The sequence below is a fragment of the Furipterus horrens genome, unplaced genomic scaffold (assembly GCF_987537825.1).
Source record: "Furipterus horrens unplaced genomic scaffold, mFurHor1.1.pri manual_scaffold_3, whole genome shotgun sequence".
Lineage (NCBI taxonomy): Eukaryota > Metazoa > Chordata > Mammalia > Chiroptera > Furipteridae > Furipterus > Furipterus horrens.
The window spans coordinates 190977376-190997805 of record NW_028327173.1 but is presented as its reverse complement, the minus strand read 5'-3'; the positions used below and the strand labels follow the sequence as shown (position 1 = coordinate 190997805).

At 44.2% G+C, this 20430-nt stretch overlaps 1 pseudogene; it reads left to right on the top strand.

Annotated features, from left to right (window-relative positions):
- The first annotated feature begins 248 nt into the window (after positions 1 to 248).
- LOC150017066 (U11 spliceosomal RNA) lies at positions 249 to 341 on the top strand (annotated as a pseudogene).
- Positions 342 to 20430: the final 20089 nt, after the last annotated feature.

Below are 20430 nucleotides of genomic sequence, written 5' to 3'. Positions count from 1 at the left end.
AATGCTCACCTGTGCATTTGCAGAAGAGAAATGCATTTCTGTCTTGTTTAATCCACTTCTGACACCAGCAGTCAAAACCAATTCTAACTTAATACAATCCCCTGGAGCTGTGCTGTTGCACAATGTGGTGGCTATTGAGAGCCTGAAATGTGGCTAGTACAAACTGAGAAATCTACAGTGGATTTTGACTTAGTACCGCGAGAGAAAGGGAGGGGGAATGTAAAGTATCTCATTAATAATTTTTACCTAAAAAGAGCTTCTGTTGTAAGTGGCACACATAGGGCAGCTTGATTGCTCTACATGTGGAATCGATATCAAGAGATTTTGGGGATAGACTCACTGCGTCTCCCTCCACAACTAAGAGGGAATACAACTACCTCAAAATTAGAGACAGCCAGAAGTTCCAGAAAATCGAGCTCCATAGAAGTCCAGCAAACAAAGATATAAAGAAGAAATACTCATCCAGACAGGTAAGAGGGGCGGAACCAGGGTAAAGAGGAAGCTGTGTGGTGGCAGCAGCAGCAGAAGCGGAAGGTTGGTGGAAAACACAGTAAAACATTTTAAAAAGTAAGGAGGGACATCTGGGCAGCATTCCCAGAACCAGACCAGACTGCGAAGCTTACAGTTCCAGTGCCGGGAAAAATAAAGCCTCATTGCTTCTGACTGTGAAAACCAGTGGGGGTGGGGGTGCAGGAAGAAACTGCCAGTTTCTCAGCAGAGACCACTTGTTTAAAGGGCCCCCACAGTCCTAGAACATCCACTGACCCACCCACTCTGGGAACAACGGGCAGAGCAACAGCTAGAGGGGCGCCAGCCCCATATGGAAGTGGGAGAAGTGCCTGGAAAAGGGGCAAGTGCTGAGCAGGCAGCATTGTTCCCTCTCTGACTCCTCCCCAACATACAGTGCCACAACATGGTGAAACGAATTGCCCTATACTGACAAATACCTAAGGCTCCACACCTTACAACATAACACGTGTGACAGCTCTAAGACACAGAGGCAAATAAACACAGGAGCCTGTCAAGATGAGAAGACAGAGAAGCATGGCCCAAAAGAGGGAACAAATCAAGCTTCCAGTGGGAGAACTAAGTGACGAAGAGATAGCCAACCTAACAGATGTAGAGTTCAAAACACTGGTGATAAAGATGCTCACAGACTACACAGATATGCTTAATTATGGCAAATACATAAGGGAAGAAGTGAAGGCTATGCTAAATGAAACAAAGGAAAATCCACACAAAACCAATGGTGAAGGGAAGGAAACCAGGGTTCAAATCAATGATTTGGAAAATAAGGAAAAAAAAAACAGTTAACGAGTACAAAATGAGGAAACAAGAATTGAAAAAATGATGAGAGGCTTAGGAACCTCTGGGACAACTTTAAACATTCCAACATCCAAATCATAGGGGTGCCAGAAGGAGAAGAGGAAGAGCAAGAAATTGAAAGCTTATGTGAAAAAATAATGAAGGAAAACTTGCCAAATTTGGTGAAGGGAATAGACATACAAGTCCAGGAAGCACAAAGAGTCCCAGACAAGCTAGACCCAAAAAGGACCACACCAAGACACATCATAATTAAAATGTCAAAGGTTAAAGATAAAGAGAGAAGCAGCAAGGTACCTACAAAGGGGTACCTATAAGACTATCAACTGACTTCTCAAAAGAAACTTTGCAGGCAAGAAGGGACTGGCAAGAATTATTCAAAGTGATCAAAAGCAAGGACCTACAACCAAGATTACTCTATCCAGCAAAGCTATCATTTAGAATGGAAGGGCAGATAAAGTGCTTCCCAGACAAGATAAAGCTAAAGGAGTTCATCATTATTATATGAAATGTTTAAAAGACTTATTTAAGAAAGAGATCAACACTATGAACATTAAAATGACAACAAACTCACAGCTATCAACAACTGACTCTAAAAAATAAAAACAAAATCCAACTAAGCAAACCAGAACAGGAACAGAATCATAGGTATGGGGATCATCTGGAGGGTTATCAGCTGGGAGGAGGAAGGGGGAGAAATGGGGAAATGGTGCAGGGATTAAGAAGCATAATCGGTTGGTACAAAACAGACAGGGGGAAGTTAAGAATAATATAGGAAAGAGTGAAGCTAAACAACTTATATACATGACACATGGACATGAACTAAGGGGGGTAGGATTGCTGGAGAGAAAGGGGCTACTAGGCAGAGGGGAGCAAAGGGCATAAAACATAACCAATAAAATATCCTTTACAAAAAAAGTATTAGCAGAGGAGGAAGCAACCCAGAAAAGGGCAGGATACCCTCTTGCTTTCCTAGTACCGTCTGGTGGATGGAAGCCACCCCCGTCGTCCTCCCATGATCCGCACACAAAACTCCTACCAGTAGGAATGCCGGGTGAGGGAGCTGGTAGGGAATGTTCACTTTCAACTTTATTCTAAACTGCCTGACTTCTCAGACACATCTGTAAATTAAAGCACACAGCTTTCCTTAGCCTTGGCACACTGCGATTAGGAGCAAGGTCCTCCTGATGGAACCGCAGCTCCACTGGTTTGTCTCTTGCTGGATGTCTTCCCTATTGTCTCCCTTGGTCTGTTCACTCCTTGTTCCCCTCCCTCTGCAGCCTCCCATGGGCCCTGGGAGCCTGCTCAAGGTGCACCTGGGGTGGGCAAAAAAAAAAAGATATTCAGAAGCATAATTTTTAGATATTTGGGCAGCTAGTGATTGTTGGTACTGGTGCCCATAAAAGATAATAATAATAATTTTTATCTTGGTTACACGTTGAAATGATAACATTTTAAATATATTGGGTTAACCTTTTTTTTTTTTTTTTTTTTTTACTTTCTTCAATATTACCATTAAAAAATTTTAAATTTGTGTCTTTCATTATCTTTGGGCTTCTCTAAGAACCCCTTCTTAAATAGAGTCTGCACCTTGCAGACTTTCAGCTCTAATCCACTTCTGCCATACAGCGGCCCTATTGATGCGGTCAAGTGTGAGGAGAGGATGTGTTATATAATCTTATGATTTAATCTCAGCCTTTTAGTGGGCTTGTGTTCCTGGACTGAGACCTTCAAAAAATGTTTCTTAGTTTCTCTCCTCTCTTTAGACACAAATGTTACAGAGGGCTGGAGTTAGGTAGTTCCCCTTCCCCAGGGAGCTAAGACTCTGGTACTCTCTTCCCTGGATAGCAGGCCTTTATTGTGGAGATATATTTTAAAATGATTATTTTCCCCTCTCCCTGCCAGAGCAACAGGGACTCTTTCTTGATTGTCACTTTGAGAAGCTGCTAGAATTCCTGGAGTGTGGGGTCCCCTAAGATCATGGCCCCTAGGAGTTTCTCACTCCCATGATAGCCTAGATTCAATCTCCAGGAAAGTGTGAAATGATCATTTAAGAGTTCCCACTAGTTTATGGCTCTAGCACCATCCAGGTGAGCTGTGTTTTTCTGTGTTCACTTGTAACTCCATATTTCAAGGTGGTGATTTGCCCAACAAGCCCAATTCTCTGTTTGGTTCAAGAAAAGTCGTTGACATTCAGTCTGTAGAGCTTTTTCTTGTTTTAAGGACAGGAATGACAGTTAAGCTTTTTACATGCCACAGCTGAATTCAGAGTTTATTGGTTCCCCTCCCCCCAATAAAATAATATAAAATTCAAAATACATATTAGTCTGGGCTCACTTAGTGTAGGGTTATCTTATTCACAAAAACATAAGGGCAACAGTGTGCCATGGAAAGCACCCTAGGTCATCAAGAAAAGGGTAAATCATGTTCCAAATACTCTAGTAAACAAAGCAAAGAAGCCCATCAGAAGGATTTAACTTTAAGTTTGGGCACCCAAAGTTTAACCCTTTGGGACAACTTATCCCTCTGCAGCTCCAAATAGCCGAGGTCTTACTAAAGAGGCTCAAAGTAACTGAGTGAAGAGATTCTAAATCAGGTTAAAGTCCTCCTTTCTTTATCTTAGTTACTGTTTAAGAAAACAATACTTTAGAAATTTATACATAAATCAGCCACTACATAAATGGTTCCTGGGCCTTATTCTTCCTTGTTTCAGAGAGTTTGGTCCCCAGTCTGCTCCCAGAGGAATAGGTGTTCAGCTCTGCTCTGATCTGGAAATCTCTGCTTGGCTCCCTATCTCTCTGACAGGCAAAGGTGGCCTCTCAGAGTTCCCCTGGTATCCTGGGAGCTGGGGTGGCTGGAACAAAGGTGCCATAGTTGATGTGCTAATGAATTCATGAAGCCTCATAGTGGAATGAGGTAACAGGGAGGTGTTGGAAAACTTTCTCTCTCTCTCTCTCTCTCTCTCTCTCTCTCTCTCTCTCTCTCTCTCTCTCTTTTTTTAGAAAGAAAGGAAAAAGAAAGAAAGAAAGGAAACTCTTGAACACAGACAACAGTGTGGCGATTGCGGGGGAGGGTGAAGGTGGAAGAGGGGATGGGGGAATAAATGGTAATGGAAAAAAATACAATAAAAAATGAACTATTTTTTTAAAGTGGCCTTTCTTTTTGTGAGTGGGAAAACACACACACACACACACACCAGGCTTCTAATCTGAAAAAAATTCCTCTTTCCAAATACCCCAAATCATTCAAGGTAACTTTCCCATTTCTGAGACCTCAGACTGTTCAGGTTTTGGCCTGATTTCTGTTCTTCCCCTTGTGAGATCCAATCCCCTTTCTCAAAACTCAGGACTTCTTTTTATTGGTCTCACTCACATGGCGTTCCTCCCTTTTGACACGTTAGTATCTGCTCTCTACTTATAGATGAAAGGTGCCCCAGACAAGGGCCTATGTCTGATTCTTCTTATTAACCCTTATATCTCCCCAAACTCCTGGCATCTGCTGTACAATACTTCACCCAAACCATGCAACAGACATTTCTTGTTTTCACTTATTTCTCCAATAATAATAATAGCTGACACATATTGAGCATTTACCATGTGCCAGACACTGATCTAGGTATTTCTCATGGATTAATTCATTTAATTCCCCCAAACAACCCTAATATTATCCCCATTTTACAGCTGGGAGAACTGGTGCACAGGTCGGTTACATAACTATCCACAGTAAATCATGGTAGAGCTGAGCTCTGAAGCCAAGTCTATGTCTGGCTCCCCTGAGTAACTTCTAAACCACTTGGTTATATTCCCTCCCCCAATGTGCATAAGACCTGAAGTGATTTATCAATGTAGTCCCCTGAAAGCTATTCTTTGCTGTCTTAGCAACAGAACAAATGGCTAGGATTTAACTTTCCAGTGGGTATTTATGTGTAACTATAATTGCATCATAAATAAACTTCAGTTTTTGCTCCCACCCCACCAGTCTTTGCATCACTAAGAAGTCCTAGGTATGTGTGGAAGGTTTAGTGTGGATGAGGGACTGAGTTGATTTCTTTACAAGATCCAGAAGAAAAAAAAAAAGCAAAATTATGACATTGTGATGGTTAATTTTATGTCAACTTGATGCCCAGATAGTTGGTTAAACATTATTTCTGCGTGTGTATGTGAGGGTGTTTCCACATGAGATGGTCATTTGAACGCATGAACTCAGTAAATTCCTCTCCCCAGTGTGGATGGACATCACTTAATCATTTGAAGGTTTGAATGGAACAAAAGCGAAGAAAAGAGGAGTCTGCCCCTTTTTCTTCCTGCCCACCTTTGACCTGGGACACTAGCCTTCTCCTGTCCTCAGGCTGGGATTTACAATATTGGCTACCCTGGTGCTCAGGCCTTCAGAGTTCCACCATCGCTTCCTTGGGTTTGCAGATTGTCCAGAGCAGCAGTTTTCAACAGCTATGCCCCGGCTCTGACCTCTTTCCCTTAGACTGTCAAATGAAAAAATGACAACAGCCAACACAATAATAGCCATCCAGTGTGACTGAATCAAAGTGATACTTATGTTTTTGTCAGACTGGCAAAAGATATAACATATTTTTAGTGTGCCACAGGAATTTTGTAATGAGTTTATATGTGCCATGTGATGAAAAAGCTGAAAATCGCTGGTCTAGAGCATGATGTGGGGATAAGCAGGACAGCCCCTGGCCCATAGGCCAGTCACTTTGTTTCAGCTTCCACCATCAGCAGTTGGTTCTCTAGAGTAATTGCCCTCTTCCTTTTATCCTTGTGTTGGGGCATACACATTTCCAGAAGGAAAGTCATGCTTAGTGTAAAGATTTTATTTATTTATTTTTGGAGAGAAGAGGAGGGAGAGAGAAAGAGAGCAAGAGAAACACCCATGTGTGGTTGCCTCTCGCACATCCCCAACTGGGGACCTGACCCACAACCCAGACATATACCCCGACTAGGAATCGAACCAGCAACCCTTCGATTCACAGGTTGGCACTCAATCCACTGAGCCACACTAGCCAGGGCCACAAGGATCTCTTGATGGGGGGTGGGGAGACCTGGAGTCTAATTCCATTCCAGTCACTATCTCTGTAGATAACAAAGATCTAGTATCACTCTCTCTCCTCCTCCTCCCCATAAAATGAAAGTGCTGGTCTGGCTATCTCTGAGGACCCTTACAACTCCAAGAACCTGTGGTCTCTGATTTGTTTGTGGGTGGGCTCCCTGACAGCCTTCCTCTGGGACAGGGCAGATAGTGCAAAAGCCCAGGTAGAAGGCTGGGGTCCCAAGACCTCATAGTCTGAGCCGTAGAGGGAGAACCTGGCCTGTGGACACTGCCAGGCCTCAGCCAGCTCCCGCAGCCCCACAGCTCCACGTTAGCGAAGCTTTGTTTTGGAAAGGTCCAGGAATAAATTTATTGATGTAAGCTGGAAGTTGGTTGGCCACATTAAGAACTCAGCTTCCCCTTTCACTTGGTCCCACTGGTTACAAAAGGAGCTTTGTCTGCTGTGGGGCAGCCAGTTCCAGGATGTGACCACCAGACGGAATTCAACCTTTAATAGGCCGCAATGTCTGCTCAGAAACACACAACGCCACGCTTCTGCACCGCCAGCGCTGGAAACCCTCTGCATCAATCCAGGTCAGGGAGACTAGGCCTGGCCTGGCAGTGAAGAGTAGGGCCCAGGATGAGCACCAGCTTGGACCACCCTTCTTTTCCCGTGCCTCCCATGCCCGCCCTAAAAATGAATAGAAATGGCCAGGAATGTACAGGGAGAACTAAGGGATTTTCCTTTCTCTGTGGTTCCCACACAGGTAGTGTTACAAGGAACTGTCCAGGGTTTCACCTGGGTCAGGAGAGTATGGTGCATGAATATAGCGGGTAGAACCCTGTACTTAGAGGCTTCATCATGGTCCATTCCACCTTCTTTCCAAACTCCTTCCTGCCTTGCCTAGTGACCGGTGAGGCTCCATTATACCTGGGGGCTAAACTGAAGAAAAATCTGTCTCAGGCACCCCACTACTCTGCGGGTTCTCTTCTACCCATGCCCCCAGGGCCTTCACAGTCCCCTCCTGCACCATCCCAACCCACACACCCAACCCCCTATGAGCCCTAAAATACTCCAGTATCCTGCTTTCAGCTGGAGTGATCTTAAATCTAAGCTAGTTGTGATTTCTCTGTGGGCAGGGATTATGTCTTTCCCTAATGTGTCCCCATGTCTTCCACAGTGCCTGGCGCACCAGAGTCAACTAATATGTATGAGCGAGTGAGTGAGTGAATGAAGGCCAGTGTTAATAATAAGTTATACTTAATGTACATACTTCTCAGTAGTATGTGCATTTTGTTTTTCTAACTAAATCCCAGCGGAAGAGATACTTGGTGGCAGAGCACTTTCTCAGCAGCCATAAGACCTCATCACATAGGTGGCATCCCTAAGGATGGGGAGGGACTGTTTATGGGTGAAGGAAGCTGCCCTGGCAAAAGAGAGGAAAGAAGCAGTTTTTTAGCTCTCTGAAAATGTTGCCTAGAAACATTCTGGATTCTGTCCAGCCTGCAAAAAGGGGATCATTCACCACTGTGGCTGCCCTGGCTGCAGAGACGCATTGGAAGAGTCAGTCCATTCACAGGTGGCCAGGCAAGTGTAGTGCTATAATACCTCTAATACCCAGTAGGAAGGGGTAAAAAACCAGAGGAAACATCTAGATTGTTTGTATCTGGAGGTCAGGGAACAATGTATGGTGAAGAAGGGAAATGGGTTTGGACACACAGACATTCTAGAAAAGACTTTCTAGGCAGAGGGAACAGAGAAAGTCAAGGCCTGATGGCTGGGAGACACAGGTGTGCTGAGAGGAGAGTTTGGCAGGGCTCAGGTACACGAAGGGAGTAATAACAAATAAGTTTGACCCTGATGGTTGTTTCACAAGTGAAAGGTTGCCGGCTCGAGTCCCAGTCAGGGCACAAGCCTAGGTTGTGGACTCAGTTGCTGGTCAGGGCGCTTACAAGACGCAATCAATCAATGTTTCTCTTGCAAATCGATGTTTCGCTCCCTTTCTCCCTCCCTTCCTGTCTCTTTCTCTCTCTAAAAAAATAAATAAATAATAATGAGAAGAAGAAATATCATTTAGGATCCAATTATGGAGGGCCTTGAACCATGCTAAAGAATTTGGGTTTTATTTCAGAGGCAATGGGAGTATTTTAAAACCTCTTAGTTAAAAAAGTGATTCCATGAGGTAGGTGGCATAATCCTGTTGTAGTTGAGGTAACTGAAATACAAAAAGGTTAGGAACTTGCTAAAGTCACACAGCTAAATCCTCATGCAGGTACTTGATATTTCCTCCTTGGACATGCTTTGTGGATAAGCTAAATGAGCAAAATTTGAGTGATCATCCAGGGAGCAGAAAGATAATGTGGGAATACAAGAAATGATGGAATTAACTAACCCAGAAATCCAATAAAAAGAAATTTCAGGATGATAGCTATTTAGTAAGCCTCAAAAGAAATTAGTATCCATTAAAAATGTCAGTGGGTCCCAAGGAGAAAGTCTTCTAAGAGAATATAATAGATCTTAAGACATACATAAAATAAGTAAAAAATTAGATCATTGGAACATTATGACAAAGACCTAGCTTTCTTCCCCCAAACAGAAGAAGAACGCAATCAAAAACTCTGGGAAAAACAAACCACTAAAAAGAAAGTTATGGTCCAAAAATGAAACAGCGTAAGAGATAAGAGGTGTTTGAGCAAATGATGGCACAGAAGACAAGAGAATTTGATCTTGGGGCCGGTAATATTGTCCTCTGAGTGGCACAGGTGTCTGTCCTTGGACATACAGGGAAAGAAATACGATAATAGAACGTTACTAGGCCCGGTGCCCATTTACCCACATAAAATACACTACTCTAGTTGCTGTTTGCAGGTCTTCAACTTTTTGAGTGGGCCATGAACAAAGAAGGGAAAGGTTCACTATGATTTGAGGATAGGATATAATGTTACCACACTGGAAAATGTAGAACTTTAAAAATAGCTGATAGAAGAGGTGAGATAGGAAGAAGAGAGAGGAAGACAAGAGTGATGATACTAATATCCTGCCTTATAAGGTAAGGAGTAAAGGACAGTTGAGAGCTGATGAAACAAAATTATCAATAGGAGAACTAGAAATAGTGACTGTTACCAGTTAGAATTTAAAGGGAGAGGGGATTAGACCCTGTGTAGTTATGGGACCTGGTTAAATAGTCTGTAAAACTATTGCTTCTGTATCTGGTGTTGGACCCATGATCGGCAGGACAGGCAGTTGAGAACAAAAGATGGAAGCGAGGAAGAGGAGGGACAACCTGAAACCCACAAGGACAACTTGAAATCTTCATCTGTCTTTCTCCACCTCCAATCTCCATGATGTGGGTGACTTTCAAAGAAGCAGGTGTCCCAGGACACAGCATTCCTGGGGGAGCCCTGGGCAGCACACCAATAAAGTGAGTCACGTGTCAGTGACAACAGGCAAGGCTGGCGGCTGGCCCTACGCTAAGGTTCAAAGAGTAAAAATGGCTATTGCTTCACTTCTGCCTTCCAAAATTTGCACAAACCTCCCTCCTGGCTAATCCTACCTTGGGACCATATAGGGGAGGGAACTGGGTTCAGAAATGTAGTTCCCGTTGACAAGTACAAATGGATAAATTCTGAGAAACTGGGAGATGGACGAGGACATTTGTTACAGGTAGGTTCCCCGGAAGCAGACACTGAGACAGTCGGGGACACGTGACATTTATTCAGATGGACACCTGTGAAAGAAGAGGAAGGAACCAGGTTGGGCACAAGGAGACGTCAAACTGTGATTCAGACCCTAACGTTTCAGCTTGAGCAGAAATAGCCCAGCCTTTTTCCCTCATTGTGCTCAGTCACTGGATGCAGGATGCCCAGAAAGGGTGTGACCTGGGGGGTGGGGGCAGGGGCTGGGGTGGCACAGATCCATACCTCTGGCAATGACACTGAAAGAGCTGGCAGCTGGCTGGCCTCTGCTGACCACACTCCCTGTAGCTGGGCAACAAGTCTGTTTTGAAGGGGGGACCTGGATGGCACTACTCTGTGTCTACCCAAGTGTACAGTGAGCTAAATCTTACTTTATCAGATCAGAGAGACAAAGTCCCCAAAGGATCCACCAGGACACAGTAGGGTTATTAGCCCACTACTTCGAGACAAGAAGGTAAATTGGCAGAACCAAAAACCCAAACAGTTAAAAGCCATTGCCTCTGGGACACAAGACTGAATCCAAACAGAGTGGAATGGAGGCCTATTTTTTACTGTAGACTTTCTGAATCATTTTATTTTTCTAATTATGTGCATGTAGTTCTTTGATTTAGTATTTGTACAGTCATTCAAGATTCAGATCTGTCTGATTCCAAGCCGCATCCCAGAGTCACACCCCAGACGGGCCTATCTGGAGTGGGCAGAGAGAACCTTCACTTTTCCAGGGGAGGCAGGAACAGCTGTGAGTGCCTGGCTGTGGCCTGGCATCTGATGCCTGGCCCATCCATTCCCCAGGTGGGAACATGTCCAAGTTTTTCATCTTGTGCTCCAAATGGATGGGCGCCCAGGCCCTGAGAGTCAGGGGGAAATACCAGCCCCCGCATTTGTGCTGGGCTGGGGACCATTTCCACTGGAAAGCTGCTGACTTGCCATCACTGAGAACAGGGGTGCCTTTTTGTTTATTCGGGTCCCTCCCAAACTTTCACATCTATGACTTAGACTCTGGGCAGCAGGGCCAGACACCTGGAGAATGTCAGTGGTCAGTTGGCATGGGAAGATGGGCGGGCCCAGTGTGGAGGACTCTTCGAAAGCTGGCTGGACCAGGTGGCGAACGTGTGAGTGTCAGATGATGCCCTTTCTTATTTTTTAGATTTACCAATGGAATGCAATTACTATAGCGAGTTAAAAAATTAAAGACAAGCTGAGCTCACCAACCTAACAGAATCAGTACTTCCTTGCCATATTTTCCTCACTTCACTCTCCTCTGATTCTGTCTTTTTTATAATCTAGCTGTCATCAGATTGTATGTAAATTTGGACCCTTGCATTTTCTGCTAAATTTATATCATATGCATTTTCCATGTTGTTACCTAAGCTTCATAACTATAATTTTAAATAGCTGCATAATATGAGGTAAGGGGTTTTGTCCCAAAACCTGAGTATACTCGTCGGCGGCGGCAGCCGTCCCTCTCGAGAGACGATGGTGTAGCTTCTTAAGAGTCTATCTGCACCGCCGAGAATGGCTGTGCAGTCCGACTCGGGAGTGACACGGTATCTGTCTCCTCCCGTGTTGAATCGACATCTTGCGATGACGCTGGAGTGTCCTCTCCAGTGAAGCTGAAGCTACAGAGCCTGGGCAGGGTGATATGGAGGGTCTGCTGTTGCCCATGCAGCAGACCCCCCCTCTCTTCGCAGCTGAAGGGTCCAAGGGAAAGACGGAGTCAATACAACTTGGCTTCAGGTGCGCCGCAGGAGTTGCCGGTGTTGACTACAACGTCAAACCGCCTTAGGGACTCCGGCTCCGGATTTTCTGTCGGGGTTTACTCCCTTAGCCTTTCCCCTGAAGAGGTATGCCGCAAGGCAGCGGAGGTTTTTTGGAGTCAGAGTTTTCCTTCTCTGATGTGCCCTGACTGGAAGATCGAACCAGCGACACTTAGCTCGCAGGCCGACGCTCAATTCACTGAGCCAAACCAGCCAGGGTTCTGAGTATACTACATTGTAGACAATTAAGATGTTTTTCTTTTTCTTTTTTTTTTTAATGAGTGGAATGCATGATTGAACTACGATTTGTTTTACTATTCTCCTACTGTAAGGTATTTAAGGCATTGGTTTCCAATTTTTCAAATATCTTGTCATTTCTTTCTTGCACGTCCCTTCTTTTTCATTCACTGTCTCTAATAAACTCCTAAACTCTGCTCTTTGTCTGATTCTCTCAAATCACACGGACTCTATCCCTCACTTACTATAAATCAACCATGAATGTGTTGAGCAAGCACAGTATTGAATACGGGGTTACATGAGAAAAGGCAAATCGAGTTAATGGTGGGTTAGTAGAGTGGAAGCATGCGTCCTGTCTGAGCTGGGGCCCTCCAAGTACAGTCACTGTGTTCTGTCAACACTGCTGTCACTGTCAAGTACCCTTTGTCCTGAAGTAGCAGCCCGGACTTGGACAGTTTTTCATCTCAGTGCTTACGTTTTTTCATATGAATTTAACATTCAAACATCATGAACATGAAATGTAAACACTCAAACCCCCCATGGCAGTTTAATGAAGTTCAACTGGGTTCTGCATGTTTCATTACTCACAATTGTATAAAAGCTTTCAACCCAGATCATTCCTTAGGTCTGGCCCATTACAGTCAAAACAAACTGTGTTTTCTGAGCACTTTAAAGATTGGGAAGAATTATTCTGGGCAAATGATGAATACCCACAGGGCCCTCCTTGGCTCTGATGAGCTGGGCCAGCAGTTTCACCGAGCCACTGAGAACTCATGAAAGGAAATGTTGAGTAATAAACCATGATCAGAGACACTCACTCACCCCAAAAATGTTCCCCGTGCACCTTTGCCTTGCTCCTGTGTCTTTCAAGTCATAGCCACATCTGCAGCTCTTACATGCTTCCCGTGCAGCAAGGAGACAGTTACGAGTATTCCCAGCTAACAGATGAGGAAAGATACGGTGATTTGTCTAAGACCATAGGACAAAGAACTAGTTGTCCTGCAATTAGTTTCCTGCAACTAAACAGATTCAGGTACAGGTTAAGCTGCTATAATAGAGAAGCTGAAAAACACACCAGGATATAGATAGGCAGTCCAGGCCATTAGGTGACTCTGCCATCCTCAGACACAGCCTCCGATGCTGGGTCCCAGATGACCTCTCCAATGGTGCTCACCCGCTACTGCAGGAAGGGAGGAAGGACGGGGAAGCAGTTGCATGTTTCTTTTAGGGCCAGCTCAAATGTGGGTCATTTCTACTCACAACCCAGTGGCTGGAACATAGTTAGATAGACATACCAAGCAGCAGAAGAGGCTGCGTGGCATGTGCCCTGATCAGACTAAGGAGTTCTATTATCAGATGAGTGGAATGGAAGTCAGTGGACAGTCAGCACACTCCAGCACGTACATCAGGGGCAACCCCCAAGTGGCAGATGTGAGACGCCAAGCCAGAGCTCAGTGTCAACAACTCTTATGCTGGTTATGATCATCTGTACTGTACTGAGCTGAGGATAAAAAAAAAAATGCATAAAAACTGAGCAAATCCTTGCTTACTGGGAGCTTACATTTTAAGAGGCAATAAGGTCAAACTTAATAGGGCATGCTGACCAGAGAACAAAATATGAAACCAACAGATAACTGAATGGCAAAACACAGACACATTATACTAGGCAAGGATTTCCCTTCCAAGGGACTAGAGCATCAAAGGATGAAATGGACATCCCTGGGCAGGTCTGCAAGCTTAGCCTCCTTCCCACCCCCCCAATGCCCACCACTTCACCCTGTGCACTGACTCTCCCCACCGAAACAGCTCACCATTCATCCTCTGAGTGTGCTGTGCACATACCCTTTTTCCTGGCTTTGCTGGTCTAGCTCAGTAATAACATCTCTTTATTAAGAGTCCCCTGAATCTCCCAAACAAAATTAAGCACTTTTATCTCTATAATCCAAAAGTACTTTTTAATATGCTGATCAAATTCCTCATCACATTGTATGTATTATGATCAGTTGGGCATAAATGTGTCACTCCACCCAGACTAGAATAAGAATTTCACCAAATTTTGTACACCCAGTGCTTAATACAGCACCTGGGAAGTAATAGATGTTCAATGAATGAGTGACCCTTAAAACGGCAGAAATTATGTCTTACTTATTACCATACACCTCATGCACAATATATGCACAATGCCTGGCATATATAACTGATGCTCAGTAAATGGAATTTGATTGATTGAACTTGAACTTAATTAAATAGAAGTTCAATCAGACACCAGAAGGTACAACTTTCCTGGCGCCAACCCAGTCCAGCCATACTAATGGGATTTTCCAAGTCTATAGATCCCATATGCCCAGCTTGATCAAGCCTGTCTAAATAATAAACCAAGTAGAGCCAAGAGAAGGAGAAAGAGAGACTGTCCTGGATCAAGTGACTCCTAAAGCCAGTTGTAACCCTTGACTTTGCTGGCACATAAATGAAGATAAGGTCTCTTTTATATATGCTACATTGAGTTGGGTTTCTATCATTCAGGATGGAAGACTTCTGACCAGTACAAGACTCGAAACTTAGGTGACATGTTCTACTTGCCCGTTTCCTTCAACTCCAACATTTGATCTATTGCAGCTTGTAGAACAAAGTCCCTTCCAAGACCTGTTGTGGCCACGTGGCAGAAGGAGGCAGCCTAGTGGGGCAAGCTGGAGTGACTCCCAACCCCAGTGGTCATGTGATCTTGGGTTCTCTGGACCTCAGAATCTTTGTCTGTGAAGTAGGACAAATAAATCCATACCATGTGTGGCTGTTATATGAAATGAAAAGATGTCCCTAAGGACCCATGGGAGGCTCAATAAGAGGTAGCTTTTATTACTATTATTACTAAACATAGTGGCCACCTAGTTCTGTCAATAGAGGGAAGGCAATGTACTAATCCTAGTTTCAGTTGGGAGCCCTATTTATCTTTATCCCAGCTTAAACATTAAAAAATGACCAGAGCCCTGGCTGGTGTGGCTCAGTAGATTGAGCACCAGCCTGTGAACCAAAGGTCACCAGTTCAATTCCCAGTCAGGGTATATGCCTGGGTTGTGGGCCTAGTCCCCAATTGGGAGCATGCAGGAGGCAACTGATCGATGTATATCTTGCACATCGATGTTTCTCTCCCTCTCTCCCTCCTTTCCCCTCTCTCTAAGAATAAATAAATAAAATATATGTATATATTTAAATGAACAGAACCTTGTCCAAGAAAATAAGGCCCAGGAAGCCATGGATGCTTGGGAGCCAATGAGTAGAAGACGAGATGATGGAACTGCTGGAGGAATGTCTCCTGGGTAGGAACGGTCTCCTCGCACCAAAGACAGGAGTCCTCCATAGCAGCCAATCAGAGGTAAATGCCACTATAGGTGTCCGCCCCTGTAGAAGTCAGACCAGGTCAGGTCAGGGGCAGGATAAAGGACTGGTCCTCAGAAGTAAGGTGAGCACTTTCCCAGGTGAGGTTGAGGGTGGGGGTCAGTGCTTAGGAACTTAGCACATGACTTCTTATGAATATATAGTTTGTAAGCTCTCTGCAAAATACCAGACTTGAAATCTACTCTTTCCTTTTCCTAACCACTGGTCGGGGACTGGGAGTCTGGAATCTGGGATTATGACCTCATCTGTAATTGATGAGCTCTGTGACCTTAGGAAAAGTGTCCCCTCTCTGGGCCTTGCTTCCCTTCCTGTAAAGGGGGGTGGCAAATGTTCTCTAAGGTCCCTTCCAGAGTCCAAGCCATCCTTAAACCCTAAGGGTTAATCAGGATGGGTCCCTTCATCAGATGCCAGCTCCCATAACCCCAGACCACTCCAAGAGCTTTTCTTTTTAAGGAATCCAAGGACGGGCATGGGTAGGGGGTGGCCGCCCCCATTTCCATAGGCATTTATCCCAAAAGAAAGGATGAGGTGTGTGTTGAAGGTGGGTAGCCCTGGGGACACTCTCCCCACTGGACAGTGCCACCTCTGTGACACCTCCACGTGGAGAAAGGTGAACCAGGAGCTGGGGGTGAACATCCCTGTTTAACAGCTTTCCGTTTGTTTACCAAAAAAATATTGTTCCATCATTAAAATTCCCAAAATAGTTACTTCCCTGGCCAGACTGACTGGCAGACGCCCAGCTTGGGAGTCCAGCCTCACAGGAGACACACTCTCAGGGAGGCAAAATTAGCCGGAAAGGTCGGGGGCTGCAGTTTGAGGACCACCAGCCCCACACATCCTGTGGGGTGGGGCCTGGAAGGTTGGAGCCACAGAATGGGCTCTCTGGGGGGATCTGGGCAGTGGCAGGATTTTCCCCAGAGGCTCAACAAGTTTATTTTTAGCTAAGAAGGGCTTCCTCTGCTCTAGGATGTGGGGGAGGAGGGCAGTGGGACAAATGCTTTACCCCCTGCTGGAATGCTCCCTCCCACACTCTGTTCTGCCTAGCACCTTCTAATCCCACCATTTGCCACTTAAAACAGTTCTTTGGAGAGCCCCTCTTCCCAGAGTGACCCAAATTATGGCCTCGGCTATACAATCTCACAGGATTCCCCCTTTTCCCTTTGGAGAATTTACTGAGGTTTGTACTATGAACATTGGTCTTTCCCATAGGTTTTTGGGCAGAGAACATTGCTCAGTACTTATCCCCAGTACCTTTCACATATTAGGTGCTCAGTAAGTATCATTCTCATTGACAGAATGATTCAATAACTTGCTTGGGGCTCAAAAATAACTTTGTCAGAGTCATGCAGCTCACAAATGCCAGAAGGAGGATTTGAACCCAGGTCTGTCTGATTCCAAAATCCAGGTCTTAACTCCACTGTCCTGCTCCACAAGATCTGTGAGGCTGGACAAACCACTGAATGAGACGACAATGAGCAGACACAGTTGTGTCTTCTCTGTCATTTTCTTTGGTAGGGAGGAAGAAAAGTATCTAGGTTGCCCCCAAAGAGACTCAGTACTTAGCCTGGGAGCCTCACATATCACAGGTGCTCAATAAGTATGTGTTGGGTGAATATTCCTTCTGTCTGGGGCCTCAGGTATCTTTCTGTGGCATATCAGTATTGCGTGAACTTGTTCTCTTTGCGGATGTGAGAGTGAGAGAGAGGATTAAATAAAAATGACTTTACTCCATCCCTCCAAATTATCTCTCCTGCTACCCGCCCCCACCCCAACCTACCAGAGCAGGACCCCGAATAGGAAAATGACCCATAGTTAAGATTCACCCTCACAAATCATTCTTGCTGCAACCCAGAGCTCCCAGGTTGGGTTTCCAAGCAAATATGGGCAAGCACCCTCGCAGGCTCCTAAAAGACGCTGCTTTTACTCTCAGATCTAACCCATTCCTATCTCCCCTACCGTAAGACTTTCTTAATCCTATGTGAAATGGGAAAAAAAAATTCACCTTAGAATTTAATAAATTAAATTAATTCACCTTAGAATAAAATGCTAATTTTATTGATCTACAATACGCAATCTAAGTTAACATGATGGCTTGCTGGCAAGCCCAGCTTTAAGACAAGGCCCCACACCATGTGCTGGGGAGGGGCAGAAGGAGAGAGGGAGAGAGAGGCGCTTGGATGAGTAAGATGTTTCCTCAGGCCGTTCCACTCTGTGAGTGTAGACACCACCGCCTGAAGAACGGGATGGCAGATGTTCCCTCTGCTGCCAGTTTTGGGACCCGCAGGGCTTAGTACCGCTTGGCACCATTGGTGGATTCTGACCTATAAAGATAAAGATGTGTGTCTTTTCATACGTCTTGGCCCCTAAATACATGGCAACTACTTCGTGATGCACAAAGCCATGTACATCTAATTTTATTAGGGGTGTTATGTGCAATGATAATTTTACTGGACGTGATTTTCTTCTTCATATGCCGACTGTAGAACCTGCCTTAGCATCCAAACATATTGTCTTTCACTCCCATTGAGGGAGAACTGGACCTTAGAGCCAAACAAGAGAAAAATACTCCCCTGGAATCCCACCACTCACATAACCACCATGCATTGCTGAGGGGCTTTTTTTTTTTTTTTTTAAGGCAGGTGGGTACAAATGAGTATTTATTATAGCCACATCTCAAGAAGGAAAACTGGAAAGGTGTTGTTTTGAAATTGACAAGTTGTGATTTTTTTCAAAGTCTTTTCTTTAAGAATACAATGGGCTTGATTCACTTCTTTTTAAAATCCCATCCAAACTCTGGGCTAATTTTCTACAGTTATTATTTATACCAGAAAAATCTCCTTGGCATTTTGGATTCTAAGCAGGTGAGAGTCAGAACTGATCCCAATGGAAAAAAAGACCAAATGAACAAGGACCAAGGTGCTTCTTCCCAATCTGGCCTCTAGTTAGTCCTGTAGGGAAGCAGGCCCAGGAAGACTGAATCACTTCCATAGGTGACACCTATGCTCTTACCACCCTGGAGTGCTCAGTTGTAATGGTACTTGTACCATCTGGGAACAGATAGGATCATCTCTGTTCCCTTTTGAGACCAAATGACATGGGGAGAAACAGAAGGAATACTTAGACTGAGAGAGACATTTAGAAAATAAACTCCCTTCTTTGCCCCATTCAAACCATTTCTAGCCTCAACTTGTTTCTTCTCCCAGCTGAAGAGAAAGGGATAATTTGAAGATTAGCATCATTCAATGCTGAGTAACTGGAAAAAAAACAAAAACCTACATTCAATACACCGTGTATTTTGTAAGGGCATGGTTCCATGTTGCTTTGCTTTCTTCACTACTTGGTGGTTGCAAGTCTAATCCAAGATTGGCTAAGGATTTGCAAAATCAGTGGTTTTGATTAACTATTTGGACTTTGATCTTTGAATGGATATATACATGGAATTAACCTTAAAAAGAAAACAGTGCTGCTTAGATGAAAGAAGTCACCAGCATCTTGCTCCCCTGAGTATCGAGGTACTTCTATACCATGGCCAAATGGACTATTAAGGAATTTGATAATTACCTTTCCAGTTAGAATGGCACATATTCACAGCTCAGATTCAAGAATTTGTTTAAAAATGCAACTATAAATAGTGCAGGTACTTCCAGAGTTTCTAACATCAGTCTTGCAAATTTCCTGTACTTATGAATAGCCTGTTGTTCACGCCACCCAACCACAGTCAGCAAATGGACTTGTGTGAGCTACCACCCCTTCACCACCTTTGTGTTTATTTAACCACCTTATTCCCAAGACAACTTAAAATGACTTTTAAAAAAGACATGCTATATAATGAAAGCAAAACAATAGGTAAATAAGGAAATAAAGACAAGAGGGAAACAAGAAAGAAAAAATAAGATGCAGATGCTAAGAATGAAATTTCACTTTTTAAAGTTGTGAGGCTCTGACACTTGCTTCACATTTGAATGTGAGATCCTATGGATAAGAGACATGGCCGCTTATAGGATTTACAGAGTCCATAAAATAAAAGCCAGGTGTTTAGGAGAAACACAACTATTCCTGGAACGAAGGCCTAAGAGAAATTTCTTCCGTTGTTCCTCATAAAGAAAATAATATTCTTACTGTAAACATGACAAGGAGTTCCATAATTTTGTCTCTCAAAACATCCCTAAATGTAGCCTGATGGCTTCTTAACAAAGTTGAATTTGTTCAAAGCATTTCCACTGGAGACCAAAGGCACGTGGTTTAGATCCACAGCTGGCATAATTCAAGAACAGATTTTTTAAATTGAAAAAGAATAGATAGACTGTATAAACTTCAGGCAATTCTCATCAACCTTTATTTCTGTACACCAAGCATTAGTTAGGATCATGAGCATAATGAAGTTAGGATCACTTTTTCCCTGACCAGCATCTGTGATGCCAGTTAAACATCGCTCTGCTCTAACTAGAGCCAAGCCAGGGGTAGGGTCCACGTCCCTGGTGGATGGTGCAGGGAAGTACCACACTCAGCCCCACCATCCTCTTTTTTCTCTCACAGGGAAGACTTGAAATGTCAAGTCCTCTTCTTTCCCCACTTTACCGTTCAAGGTCTGTAAATAGCTTTCTCACGCTGTAATGCATCTAACCAAGTAAAACTCATGCCTTACTCGTCCTTCTCTTTTTTCTGAAGATCCCATGTCTTCCCTTTGAGATGTTCTTCGATTCTTCTGTTCACTCCCCTATCCTCTTCCCACTCCCCAAATGTATGGGGTTGACCAGATGTCTGGAGGAGTTCCAGACGTTATGTCTACGGAGTTGTTCTGGAGCTCTGGCTGGGTCCAGGTTTCAGGAGCGCATCAGGGCAAGCAGATTACTCCTGCTGGCTAGCATGATGTTTCTTTCATGGGATCCCATGAGATTAGGCTACCAGAAGGGTGCCGACATGCTAATTTGGGGTGATTTACACCAGAAACAAGGGAAGTTCAGGGCTCTGAGCTATC